Consider the following 14,984-nt stretch of genomic DNA (forward strand, 5'->3'; position numbering starts at 1 on the left):
ATCAAAGAAAAAGCTTCATCCAGTTTGGGACCTTTGAACCTATAGTTGTTCGGTTCCAACAAGAGATTTAAACGATAGACTCCTAGAAGAAAGATGAGCTTGTTAAAGATAACGACAAAGGGTGGATTCTTGTGAATTGTCGAAAGAGAAGAAAACCAAATTCTGCCAAAAAATATTTGTGTTCCTATTGAAGTTATAGAAGAAGGAACAAGACTCGTAGAAAGAAAGGCAAAAAGATGGCATGGAAGCCTAAGCCTGCTAAAGAAGAAGACAAGGAATTCCCTAAGCTTCGGCAGTTGGTAACTTTGGCATAATTTCTCCCAAGAAGCTTCCTCAATAATCATCCAGATGAAGTATCATAAGTTATTGCATGTCATGCGGTCAGCATAGCGGAAGTCGACAACAATTATATTGTTAAGAATTTCCCAAAACTCGCAATTCGTAAATATTGGAAACATATTCTATTTATCAATAAAAGTATTATTGAGTTGTTCATTCAATAAAATCTTATTGATATTACATTCTATTATAAAAATATAATAAATGAATCCATGGCTATAATATGAATACTTTTACTCTATGTGAGGACATAAAACTGGATCAAGTTTTAGTAAATAGCCAAAATAGTCCATAAGTATATGGATGAGATTGGGTACCTCGTCCTGGTGACTTTATTGGATGTGCCCCACTTTTTATGCTGATACAAATGATGTGATCCCAAAATCATTCATGTGGAGACATTTGAGTGGGGGTATCTTATGCAAAGGATGTTTGCATAAGACCGGACGTCAACCGTTTACTGTTAAAACTTACTATTTCAAATTCGATGATCTATGATAATTCGATTTTAATCCTGAGCTAACTATAAACTTCTGTTTATTTGGGATTATCCTTTAATCTGCATAGGTCAGAGTATTTCAATAGCACTACTCAATAAGCCTCCCATTTTGGGGATAAGAACTGATAGATAGCTAGGGACATAGTCCTACAAGATGAAATTCACTCCTACCCAACTTAGGGTTAACATATAGATTGTTCCTTTAAGTTCTGACTCCTGGTTTTGAACAAAGGGTTCACGCCCTCTCATGTCCGAGAGGGATATGGTTTATTAGTTGGACTATAAACCAATTGTTCAATAGAGCATCAGTGGGAGCTTAAGAACCAAGATGTACGAGGGCTATGGTTTATTAGTTGGACTATAAACCAATTGTTCAATAGAGCATCAGTGGGAGCTTAAGAACCAAGATGTATTTAAAAGGGTAAAACGGTGATTTTGACCTAGTTGTAAATACGAACAACCTATGAAGGGTCGACTTACTGATTATGATTAAAGTGGATAGAAATATATCTACATTGAGGAGAGTGCAACTATCAAGCTATAGTGGTGTGTCTCGGTAGTTAACTAATATTGATTAATTCGATCTAAACAGTTTAGCTAATTAATCTCAAATCGTTGAAGCTCATGATCTGTAGGTCCATAAGGTCCATCTACTAGCTCATAAAATTACTCTTTTGATTAGTAAATTGAGCGGATTTGAAATGTTCAATATCAAAATTAGGGTTTTGAATTTGAAGTGTTCAAATTCAATTTAGGGTTTGATTAATTATATTTGATATAATTAAAACGTTTAAATTTGTCGAAATTAAACGCAATCAAAGAGATTAAAATATTTAAATATTAATTTAAATATTAATTAACATGAATATGATTCATGTTTGAATTTGGTGTATTATTAATTTAATATTTGATATTAAATTAATTAAATAATGTTTAATTGATTAATTCAATAAATCATTTTTTAATTAAATTTCAAAATTGAATTTTAGTATTATTTAATGTGAAATTAGATTAAATAAAAATTTGAAAATGAAGAATGATTATTTAATTTTAAAGTAGGGTTTTCCAAAAAAATTTGATTTTGAGTGGAATTGTCCATGAATTAACACCTAAGTCCACTTTGTTAGTAGTTTATGAAGTGTCACTAAGCTGATTAACAAAGTGCTTGCATGATTTAGTTGTTTAAATACTTCAATTTTAGTAATTTAAAAGTTCATGAAAATTGAAATTCTTAAAACTCTCTCAAACCCTCCTTACTCCTTTCACCTAATTGATCTCAATTTGATATTCCACCTCTCAATCCATGTTAGAGGATAGTAGAGAAGCTCATTGTGGTGGTCTACTGGTGATTTGGAGATCCAATTCGTGGAGAGGACTTGAAATTGCAGAGATTCATCAAAGGTATAATATTATGAAACCCTCTTTTATTAAAATGTTTTCTTCCATGTATTTTAAACTCAAATTAAGTGTAATTATAGTGCTTATTAATTCTGATTTCTTCTGTTGCATATATGTTTACTCTATCATATATAACTACTAAAGAAATCGACGATTCAAAAGAAATTGAGCAAAGAATTTCTGTCTTCGGTCATATCAAGCCTTCAACTACTCAACCTTCAGTCTTCCAAAGATTGAGTATGGCCACGATAGAAGAAGAAAGCCAATGTCCAACGTCTACTGCAACTCGAACTTCAGCTTTCAAGAAGCTAAGTATCTTCACATCAAAGAAAGATCGACCTTCAACATATGCTTTTAATCGTCTTAAGATGAAAAGTGATCAACATAAAAGAAAGATGAAAACCTTGAAGCTAAGACCATTTAATGAAGAAAACAACGATGAAAAGATTCACAGTCGTGTTTCTTCACACATGAAGAGGAAATTATCTATTGATATAAATACATAAGGTTCCTTGATAGTGAACCTAAAACTCATCATATTGAAAAATCCTACGAATGAAGAGGATGATCAAAGCCATGATAAAATAAGAGCTTTTGAAGTTTAAATGTAGAAGCCTCATCGCAAGAGCCTAAACTATATGTTGTTCCTAGCTCGCATGAGCTTAAAAGATGAATGGGCAAAAGAAAAAAAAATTGAACTACGTCATGATTTGATCCCTTTCTTCAAGGTACATAAGCAACTTAAAGAAATTTAAGTTTAATCCATAAAAAAGGATACCACAATCACTCTACGTGTGGTGCTACAGGACAAAATGAAGATGTTCATCTTTACTGGGGGCAGTACGATAAATTGAAGATGCTTATCCCTACTGGGGGAAATGCAATAAATTGAAGATGCATATCGTCTGCAGGATGCTACATAGGTTGGATGTGTATAATAAAGTTATCGCTAGAAAATTCAATTACCTTTTCGCTTATTTAAATAAAGAAGCAGTATTGGTCATTGCTTACTTCAAGTTTGAAGCATCACTCATCTATAGTTCGACTCTTCATCTTCAGCTATAGATGTTCTTCAAGATCATGTTCAAAAGTTTTGCCAATGCTTCTTTAAATTAAGGTTTGAAGGCTTCGCTAATGCTTCTTAAAATTCAAGTTTGAAAGATTTGTCAATACTTCATCAAATTTAAAACTTAGAGGCTTTGTCGATGCTTCTTTATCTTCAAGTTCAGAGGTTTTGTTGATGCTTCTCCATCTTCAAGTTTAGAGACTTCGCCGGTGCCCCTCCATCTTCAAGCTCAAAGGTTTCTCGATTTTCCTTCATCTTCAAGTTTAGAGACTTCGTTGATGCCCCTCCATCTTCAAGTTTAGAGTCTTCGTCGATGCCCCTTCATCTTCAAGTTCAGAGGCTTCATCGGTGTTTCTCTATCTTCAAGTTCAGAGGCTTCGTTGATGCTCCTCTATCTTCAAGTTCATAGGTTTCGTTGATGCTTCTCCATCTTCAAGTTCATAGGCTTCGTCGGTTCCCTTCCATCTTCAAGCTCAGAGGCTTCGTTGATGCCTCTCCATCTTCAAGTTTAGAGGTTACATCGATCTCCCACCATCTTCAAGTTCAGAGGCTTCATTGATGCTCCTTCATCTTCAAGTTCAAAGACTTCATCAGTGCTTCTTCATTTTTCAAGTTCAGAGGCTTTGTTGATGCTCCTCTATCTTCAAGTTCAGAGGTTTTGTCAATGCTTCTCCATCTTCAAGTTCAGAAGATTCGTTAGTGCACCTTCATCTTCTAGCTTAGAGGCTGCGTCGATGCCCCTCGATCTTCAAGTTCAGAGGCTTCATTGATGCTCCTCCATCTTCAAGTTCAGAGGCTTTGTCTATGCTTCTCCATCTTCAAATTCAAAGGTTTCACTGATGCTCCCTTATCTTCAAGTTCATAGGCTCCATCAATACTTCTCCATCTTCAAGTTCAGAGGCTTCGTCGATGCTCATCCATCTTCAAGTTCAAAGGTTTCATTGATGTTCCATCTTTATTCTCAAGTTTGGAGGCTTTGCAATGTCATCTTCATGCTTAAAGTCGCAAAGTCGAGCTTAATGCGGAAGATTCCTCAGTGTTTCGTCAAACTCAAATGCGGAGGATTTGCTGATGCTTCGTCAAACTCAAGTATGGAGGATTCACCGCTATTTCAAGTTCAAGTGTAGAGAATTCACCGATGCTACATCAAGCTTAGATGCCGAAGATTCATCGATACTTCGTCAAAGTCAAATGTGGAGGATTCACCAATGCTTCTTCAATTTCAACTGTGGAGAATACATCAATGCTTTGTCAAGCTCAAGTGTGAAAGTTCGTTGATGCTTCTCCATCTTCAAGTTTAGAGGCTCTGTCAATGTTCCTCCATATTCAAATTTAAAGGTTTCGTTGATGCTTCTCCATCTTCAAGTTCAGAGGTTTCATTGATGTTTCTCCATCTTAAAGTTTAGAAATCAATACAAATACAAAGTTCAAATTCCACAAATTAAGTTTCTCCAAAAACCTTGTGCAAACAAATAGCTTCATCGAGAATTTAATGCAATTTCTCAGAAATATTCTATGCAATATTAACATATATTATATGGAAAAGAATAAATTTACAATGTTGTTATTGCTTCAAACCTTCTATGTAAATGAAATAATTCAGAAACTTGAAAATCATCAACATAGTGATGTATTTTGTAAAGTTGGAATATTTAGATGTGATACAAATTTAAATTCTAGCGATTAATTACAGCATTCACCATTTGATTTCTCGTGCTTATTTTATTAAAGATTTGAAAAGGTATATAATAAGATAATGTGATTTTGTTACCTTATTTGATCAAGAAATTATGAATATGGTTAGATTTGTATAATGAATAAGAGCTATAATTTTCATAATCATTGTGTTGAGCTGGCCTAAAGAGTTCAAAGTCTAAACTTAGTATAGGTCATCTTTAATTTGTATTCTAAATAATATAAGATAAAAAAACGATAACATTTCATTATCTTCTAGTCAAACATATGTGGTAGATTCTTATTTATGTTACAAGTATAAACTTTCAACTTTATTATCATAGTTTAAAAACTAAGGTAGCTATGGCAAAGAAGCAATAACTTGATCACCTTCTCTAAGACAAATAATAGGGAACAAACATGTTTTTATATCCATCTCTAAATGATGTGATATTCTAAGACATACATGATATTCTAAAAAAATAAGTTGTTTTGAAATAAACACTTAATTCATGAAATTTAGTAATATTCTCTTTTATATAATAATAATTCTAAACATACATTAAATTTTCCTGAATTTCGATGACATAATATTATGATTGAACACAGATTTTCTAATATCATTTATTGTCCCAGATTTTTTCTAAATGTTCTCGAGTAGCCAATAGTGAAATAGTGGTGAACATCAAAAAAACAAAAATATTTTTAATTAAAGGAGATAATAAGATACTTTTAAATTAAAAAATGTGGAAAGTATATTTTTAAAACAAGGTGTTGTAAGGGTGTGAAAGAGATCTTAAGAAAAGACGTCGATCACGACACGATCGACACATTTCACAACAACATTACAATAATAAGATATTATATTATTTTATTATATTTGATCAAATAATTATTAAAACGCTACATTGAGTTGACAAGAATTAAAAGATTAAACTCAGTCTAGGCCAGCCTTAATTTTTAAGAATTTGTAGAATCATATATTACTTGATTAGTGTTAAATAGTAATTTAAGTTATGCGTTTCATCTATCATATATAATTAAGTACAATAAAAAATATTGTAATTCAAATAATTTAACTATCATATTTCTCAACTGATCAACTTAGGTCTTAAAATTAATAGTCTCTTCATGAATATATTTAACTATCATATTTCTCTACTGATCTACTTAGGTCTTAAAACGTTAATAGTTTCTTCACGAACATATATATAACACAATAATGATATATTTAGACAACTTTACATTTAAGGTTAAAAAGTAATAATATAAAAATACATGAGGGCATTATTGATCATTATCTACTAGTTGTCAAACATCAATCTAATTTATGTTGCATATTATGTAATTTTGTTTATATTGGTTACAAACTAAACTAGCAACAATCAAAAAGCAGTAACTCACCTTCGATAACTGAATAACTAATATTTAGAGTTTAAACATATTTTTGGACATTTTTTATTTAATTGCATATATATTAAAAAAAAATGAAAGTTTCGATTTTTGACTTTCTTTTTTTTTTTTTTTTTTTCATTTGAGAAAAAGGAGTACATAAAGTTTCAAATTATACAAAAGTTCCAAATTTAGTTGTTTGCTTTAACATATTTTCTATTAAAAAAAATCAAATAATACCCGTTGAAAATCACTCAACATTACCCCATAAACTCACCAAAAACATTAGTCTTAATTTCTATAATTTGAGGTAGCAGCCGAAAAATATACTTTTTATTTATCTTTTATTTAGATAAGATTTCATGTGATTTTATTAGGTTTGATATTTTTTTTATTTTTTATTATTTCTTTTTTGTAGTGATTTATTGGATTTGAGCAAAAAGTCAAGATTTAAAGCTAAAACTAAAACGGTGCAATTATTCATAAACGAGACAAGCATGACCAATTGCATCAAAGAGGAAAGAAAAATAGGAAAAGAAGCAAGGCTACCAAAAAACAGGACAAGGTTGCAGTGTCGAGAACATAGCAGAGTGCTATGAAAGGCTATGAAGTGTCACGATGCTATCAAGGAGCGTTGTGGCATGCTGAAATAAAAATTAAAAAAAAAAAAAAATTTTACAATTTTTACAATTTTGCCTATTTAATATAGAGTTTCTGACAGGCCACAATCATGAAATTTTGGAGTTTTTGATGCCTAGAGAGAATGTTTGGAGCAGAGGACCAAGGTCTTTGACGCCAGAGATGATTGGAGAGCGTTGGAGGGTCGATTCCACCATGAGATGGGATCGGAACGCCGGATTACTTTTTCCTTTCTTTTGTATCTTAGATTTATCATTATTTTGCATTATAATTATGGTTCTGTCTGTGAGAAGCCACGTTAGACTAAATTCTTATAGTTTCAAGAGTAGATGATATTACAAGAAAAACCACCGTTCTTAACTTTTGTAATTTTAAATACTTGACGTTTTTTATGAAAAAATGTCAAGAAGTAGGTGATTTTAAAGAAAAAATGTCAAGAATTGATTTTAAAAAGCTGGGGTTCTGCATTTTTCCTAAAAAATATACAGGCTAGAGTTGTAGAATATACAGGGTAGCATTGCAATGCATGTTGCAACGCTATGTATTTTGACGAGAAAATTGCGCGCCTCTTGAACAACGTTATAACAATCTTTTAGTAGCATCGCAACGGTATTAGATAGATTTAAAAAAAATTCCAGCAGTTGATTTGTAGTCTATCCGTTGCAATACTCTTAGTCGATTTTTTGCGCAATACACTCGAATATTCCCTAAAATGTCTCTTCGTTGATAGTCCCCATACTAGATCACTTTTATTTGCTTTCTTAGGCTAGTTTATGTTAGTAGCATCACAAGTTGGTCCCCTAAATAAAATTGGAAGAATTTTTGAAAAGCTAAAAAAATATTTAATCCTATTATCTAAGGACGATACTCAACCAAAGCCATTTTAACTATATTATTACTCGATGTGTGTGCTTATGCCTATCAAATTTTTAGCACAGTTGCCAGAGAATTGAATTTTGATTTTCTTTTAATATTCATGAGATTTGACTGATCTTAAGAGTGTAGATTAGTTTGTTTTTGTTTTTATTTTATTTTCTTGTTTTTCTTTGATTTTTAGTGTTTGAGTCTTTCTTTGGTTGATTAATAGTGGTGTTTGCTCTATATGTTGCAGGTCCTTCTTGAAAACATCAAGGGACCTTATACTATATAAAATAGATGGACTAACTCTTCTTAGCCAATTGGTTGTGAGATGGAACTTCATATTATCAAATATAGTATAAAAGCTCATAAAGTTATTTTGTCCAATAAAAAAATTTGTTATCTGATAAAAAATTATAAACCGAAAAGAAGCACTATCGCTTTGGTCAATTGCAACAGCTTCAATGGTCCAAACATTGAAGTTGTTGCGGATAATGTCGGTGCGACACTGGAGAGCATGAGGGAACTACGTATTTTATTCCCTAATCCACCGACCATGTTCTTTGACCAATGACTTGGAAGCAACAACGACCGAAAGATCTTGTGCATTGCTAGTCTTTGAATCTTCAACTTTCCTCAATATCAATTTTGTAATTATTTGATATGTCATAAAATATAATTAGAATTCACGTCACCATTTAACTGTCTCATCAACATTATGTTAAAAGTGCATTTTACATTTTTATATATATGTATATATTTTTTGAGAATGTTATATATATATATATTTCATTTTGTATTTGATACCTAATTAACTATTTAGCAGAGAATAGTATATTTATGAACCGATACACTAAAAAGAAAAATATATATGAAATTTGGATGAGACTGAAATGAGTTAAATTATTATTTTTATGAGATTTTTAAGAGTTGTTTTCAAATATAGTAAAATGAAACCTTTTATTTAGAAATATAATAAATTGTTATTGTCTATACCGATAAATAGTGATATATGATAGTAGTCTATCACTGTCTATCACCGATAGATAATGACTGTTCGCTTAAGGTTTCTAGAGAAACTTAATTCGTGGAGTTTTAACTTTGTATTTGTATTGATTTCAATATAGCAAGTACAATCTCTAATATAATAATTCTTTGATGCGTTCAAAATAAACTTTAATATTTAAACTAGTTGATTTTCTTGGATGATCGACCTTTGGACTTGTTGACCTTCTTGAATGATCGACTTTTGGACTTGTTGAACTTCTTCGATGATCGACCTTTAGGGCTTATTGAACTTCTTGGATGATCAGCCTTTCGGCACGTTGATCTCCTTGGACGGTTCGTCTTTGGGCTTGTTGATCTTCTTAGACGATCGGCCTTTAGGCTTGTTGATCTTCTTGGATGATCGACTTTTGGGCTTGATGATCTTCTTGGAGGATTAGTGTTCACACGAGGCTTTTGGAGAAACTTGTTTCGTGGAGTTGAACTTGAGTTGGTGTTAATGTTGATGTTGATTTGATGCGATGTGGTTCGATCTCTAGTACTTGATTCTCTGATTCTCTCAGTTGAATGTGTACGCTTGATGTATAGAAACGAAGCTTATGGATGTTCTTGAGCTTGGAGTCTTAAAAGAATGCTTGTATCTTCAAAGGACTCCAGTCGTCAAGGGCGGTCAGAATGCTTGTATCTTCAAAGGACTTCAGTTCTCAAATATGAGTTTGAGCGTCTTCTAATTGTTAGGAGAATTCTCTCTAGGTTCTCTGAGTATAGAATTGTTGATCCCCCACCAATGAAGATGACTTCTTTATTTATAAAGTTCTCGGATAGGCCTCATGGGCATGGACTTGGTTGGTTTTTTAATTTATTTTTGAACAATTAGTTAGCTACTATATGAACATTAAACAAAATTTATACCATTTAATCAATAATATTATAGAAAATAAATTGTCAAACTCTAAATTCATACAAAATAAATACCAATATATAATTAAACATAATAAACAGTAAACTTACCTTTGGAACATTGATGCAAGATCATAAACAATAAGTTGAAAAAAAGTATCATGTTGCAAGAGGATGGCATCAGCTACACAAACAATTTGATAATGTGAAATTGTTGCATGTCATTTTTGGTCTTGGATCGAGATGAGGGTTTTAACAGAGTATCGACTTAGTTGAGATGTCTCGATGCACCTATTGAACCCTTCTACTTTGTTAATATTTTCAAACAAAAAAAAATGTGAAATTGTTTTGCTTAGACGATGCCATCTCTCCTGCAACGTGAATCTTCCAACTGATCATCACTTCATTGTTTCACACAAACCTTTTCGTAATTTATATATAAGGTTTGGAGAAATGAGATTGTAAACTTCTTATATAATATTTATATGTTAATTACATTAGGGGTTTCTGGGAAATTGCATTCATAATTGTATGGAAATTACTCAACATGTAGAGTTTTCTTATGCTTTGAGGGTGTGAAGTTAGAATAGTTTATTAAGAGGAGACTTTGAAAAAAAAATAATAAAGAATTGCTTTTGCTACATGAAACTTTACCCTAAATCATAAAGAAGTGTTTACAACTTGAAGTTTAAAAAAGTTTTATAATATATAATCCTAATCACTTTTGATTTTTGAGTTTTGAATTTTAAAAAATTAAGGTTATAAATATTATTTCACCGGAGGTTGCATTATTTTATTTTTTCATCTATTTTTTTAAAGTACCTAAACATTTTTATTTTCAAATGGTGCAATTTAAGAAAACATTGAATTTGTAGCAGTATTCTAAAAAAAAAATCTAAATTTTTAATTTAGGGTTACGTAGTCAATAAATTATCTACTTTCAATAAATTATGAAAGCCAGGCTCGAGCTCATAATTTAGGGTTACGTAGTCAATAAATTATCTACTTTCAATAAATTATGAAAGCCAGGCTCGAGCTCATAATTTAGGGTTACGTAGTCAATAAATTATGAAAGCCAGGCTCGAGCTCATAATTTAGGGTTACGTAGTCAATAAATTATCTACTTTCAATAAATTATGAAAGCCAGGCTCGAGCTCATAATTTAGGGTTACGTAGTCAATAAATTATCTACTTTCAATAAATTATGAAAGCCAGGCTCGAGCTCATAATTTAGGGTTACGTAGTCAATAAATTATGAAAGCCAGGCTCGAGCTCATAATTTAGGGTTACGTAGTTAATAAATTATCTACTTTCAATAAATTATGAAAGCCAGGCTCGAGCTCATAGTATGGAAGGGAAATCGAACTTTGGATTTGGAAAATTTGGAGGTACACTATGGTCATAGTTTATAATATAATAATTCATGACAATTTTTATGGTTGAGTTTCTAGATACATGATTAAGGGTAAATTTCTTGTGCTTAATCTAAAAGTCTCTTTACACAAAATTCCAAAGCTGATAGTCAATAAGTTGAGAAAATCCCACCTAAATTTCTCATTCATTAGAATGCAAATTCCAAGTAATTCATTATCCTAAATTAAATTGACCATGTCATATGAGAAATTTACAATGAGATGCTTCAAATTATTTGGGTATAAATAAATGAAGAGGACTAAATTCAAAACCATTATTGTATGGTGAAATATTTAGAAATGGAAAAGAGATATCAAATATCAAAGAGTTGGAGAAATCATATCGCAGGAGAGATGACATCAACTAAGAAATAATCTAATAGATTAGTTAAAGTTGGTGTCATTTCACCTGTGACATGATGTCTTTCTAACTTATATTTTATGTTCTTTAATTTTGCATTTCAATCACTAAATTCTCTTCCGAAATCATGCAGCTGGTTAATTTAGGTATGACTTTGGTTTTCATTTGAATTGATTAGTTTAAATTAAAGATTTTTGTCTTAATGTTTATGAGTTGGTAATTTTTGAGGATATAATTAAAATTTAATTTCATAACTATTTAGTTTTTAAAAAATCTTTTTGTTTCTAATTGTACAAAAAAAATTTCTTTTCTTATCTACTTTTTACCAAGATTTTTTCTTTTCTTATCAAAGAGTTGGAGATTTTTTCTTCTACTTTTACATTGCAAATTGTTAGTGCAATATGATTAGTTGATTTCAATTACAGACAAAAACTTGAGCAACATATCTTCTATTATACCAACAACATGTTTCATGTAGTACAGATTTTGGCCGAAGATTTCTTTTGTTATATGATGATATATGTTGTGCATATTTGCAGGTTTTCTTTATCCTCAGTGGCATCATGTTTTGCAATATGTCATGTTTATGTCAAGCACAATGTTATATCACGCGCAAATTTTGCATAATATTTTTTTGCATAATATTTTGCATAATATCCTTAGTTGATCTTCCTTAATATCCTTTATCTTGCATTATTTAGAATACAAATTAAAATTGACCTAGGATGAATTTAAACTTTCGAATTCTTTAGGCCAATTCAACACAGCATTATAGCTCTTATTGCTTATACAAATCTAACCATCTATTCATAATTTCCCTATTAAATGTAACAAATTCACATTGTCTTATTACATACCTTTTTTAATGTTTAATAAATAAGTGCAATAAATCAAAGAGTGAATAATCTAATTAATCGCTTACACATCTAATCCTCCAACTTAACAAAATACATCATTATGTCGATGGTTTCCGAATTTCTAAATCTTTTCATTTATATAGAAGGTTGGAAGAGATAATTTCATTGTAAATTTAATTTCACCATATAATATATGTTAATATTTTATAGGATTGTTTATATATATATATTAGATTGTCGAACATAAAATCAAATTTCACTTTTGACCATTTTTTTTTTTTTTTTTTAACTCATACCATATTGATTTAAAAGATAATAATTAAAGCTATCTTCCACTTAACCATTAATATAGAGCAACAAAATATAATATTTTAAACAACTATTAAAAAATTATAAATTATAAAAAAAAGACAGATGTTAATAGTAGGTTCATCTTATTTATTATATATAAAATAAAACAATTTAATATTTATTTACCAAACAATACAATCAACTTATCAAGTTTTAAAACTTAAATTTATTCAAAGACTAATTTGCTTCATATTATAGTTGATTTGACTAAAATCCCAACTATCATCAATTATTTTAAATGTAGACTTTGAAGTTGATAATACAAATTTACGTTAGTTCACTTATGTTCAAGTTGGTTATAATTTCGTATGTTTGGTTTTTTTTTAGAAAAAATTATATAACTAATATATATATATATATATATATTTATTGTATGATATTTGTCGTGTCCACTATTTATATACTAAACACTTTTCTTTTAAGGTTTTATTTTAAAAGAATGTGTTTTTTTTAGTGTCCTATCAAAATTCATTTGATTTTTTCTTTTTTTTTTTAAAGTCGAACTTATAACAATACTTCATTATAGTATTTTTCCCCCTTAAACTTATAACGATATACTTTCATTAGAGTTCTTTTTTCTTTCAAAATCCATGTCAAATTTTGGAAATTAAAAAAAAAATTTAGATTTTTTTTTTAGAATACTGCTACAAATTCAATGTTTTCTTAAATTGCACCATTTGAAAATAAAAATGTTTAGGTACTTTAAAAAAATAGATGAAAAAATAAAATAATGCAACCTCCGGTGAAATAATATTTATAACCTTAATTTTTTAAAATTCAAAACTCAAAAATCAAAAGTGATTAGGATTATATATTATAAAACTTTTTTAAACTTCAAGTTGTAAACACTTCTTTATGATTTAGGGTAAAGTTTCATGTAGCAAAAGCAATTCTTTATTATTTTTTTTTCAGAGTCTCCTCTTAATAAACTATTCTAACTTCACACCCTCAAAGCATAAGAAAACTCTACATGTTGAGTAATTTCCATACAATTATGAATGCAATTTCCCAGAAACCCCTAATGTAATTAACATATAAATATTATATAAGAAGTTTACAATCTCATTTCTCCAAACCTTATATATAAATTACGAAAAGGTTTGTGTGAAACAATGAAGTGATGATCAGTTGGAAGATTCATGTTGCAGGAGAGATGGCATCGTCTAAGCAAAACAATTTCACATTTTTTTTTGTTTGAAAATATTAACAAAGTAGGAGGGTTCAATAGGTGCATCGAGACATCTCAACTAAGTCGATACTCTGTTAAAACCCTCATCTCGATCCAAGACCAAAAATGACATGCAACAATTTCACATTATCAAATTGTTTGTGTAGCTGATGCCATCCTCTTGCAACATGATACTTTTTTTCAACTTATTGTTTATGATCTTGCATCAATGTTCCAAAGGTAAGTTTACTGTTTATTATGTTTAATTATATATTGGTATTTATTTTGTATGAATTTAGAGTTTGACAATTTATTTTCTATAATATTATTGATTAAATGGTATAAATTTTGTTTAATGTTCATATAGTAGCTAACTAATTGTTCAAAAATAAATTAAAAAACCAACCAAGTCCATGCCCATGAGGCCTATCTGAGAACTTTATAAATAAAGAAGTCATCTTCATTGGTGGGGGATCAACAATTCTATACTCCAGAGAACCTAGAGAGAATTCTCCTAACAATTAGAAGACGCTCAAACTCATATTTGAGAACTGAAGTCCTTTGAAGATACAAGCATTCTGACCGCCCTTGACGACTGGAGTCCTTTGAAGATACAAGCATTCTTTTAAGACTCCAAGCTCAAGAACATCCACAAGCTTCGTTTCTATACATCAAGCGTACACATTCAACTGAGAGAATCAGAGAATCAAGTACTAGAGATCGAACCACATCGCATCAAATCAACATCAACATTAACACCAACTCAAGTTCAACTCCACGAAACAAGTTTCTCCAAAAGCCTCGTGTGAACACTAATCCTCCAAGAAGATCATCAAGCCCAAAAGTCGATCATCCAAGAAGATCAACAAGCCTAAAGGCCGATCGTCTAAGAAGATCAACAAGCCCAAAGACGAACCGTCCAAGGAGATCAACGTGCCGAAAGGCTGATCATCCAAGAAGTTCAATAAGCCCTAAAGGTCGATCATCGAAGAAGTTCAACAAGTCCAAAAGTCGATCATTCAAGAAGGTCAACAAGTCCAAAGGTCGATCATCCAAGAAAATCAA

At 30.5% G+C, this 14,984-nt stretch overlaps 1 long non-coding RNA gene across 1 annotated transcript; it reads left to right on the top strand.

Moving 5' to 3' along the window:
* The first annotated feature begins 11,475 nt into the window (after positions 1–11,475).
* Positions 11,476–12,152, top strand: LOC150035409 (uncharacterized). The gene is made up of 2 exons (XR_016530258.1): positions 11,476–11,689; positions 12,083–12,152. It is a non-coding gene; the product is annotated as an uncharacterized LOC150035409 (long non-coding RNA).
* Positions 12,153–14,984: the final 2,832 nt, after the last annotated feature.

This window comes from Benincasa hispida, chromosome 6, assembly GCF_027475165.1.
Source record: "Benincasa hispida cultivar pf3 chromosome 6, pf3_genome.v1.1, whole genome shotgun sequence".
In the NCBI taxonomy this organism is placed as follows: domain Eukaryota; kingdom Viridiplantae; phylum Streptophyta; class Magnoliopsida; order Cucurbitales; family Cucurbitaceae; genus Benincasa; species Benincasa hispida.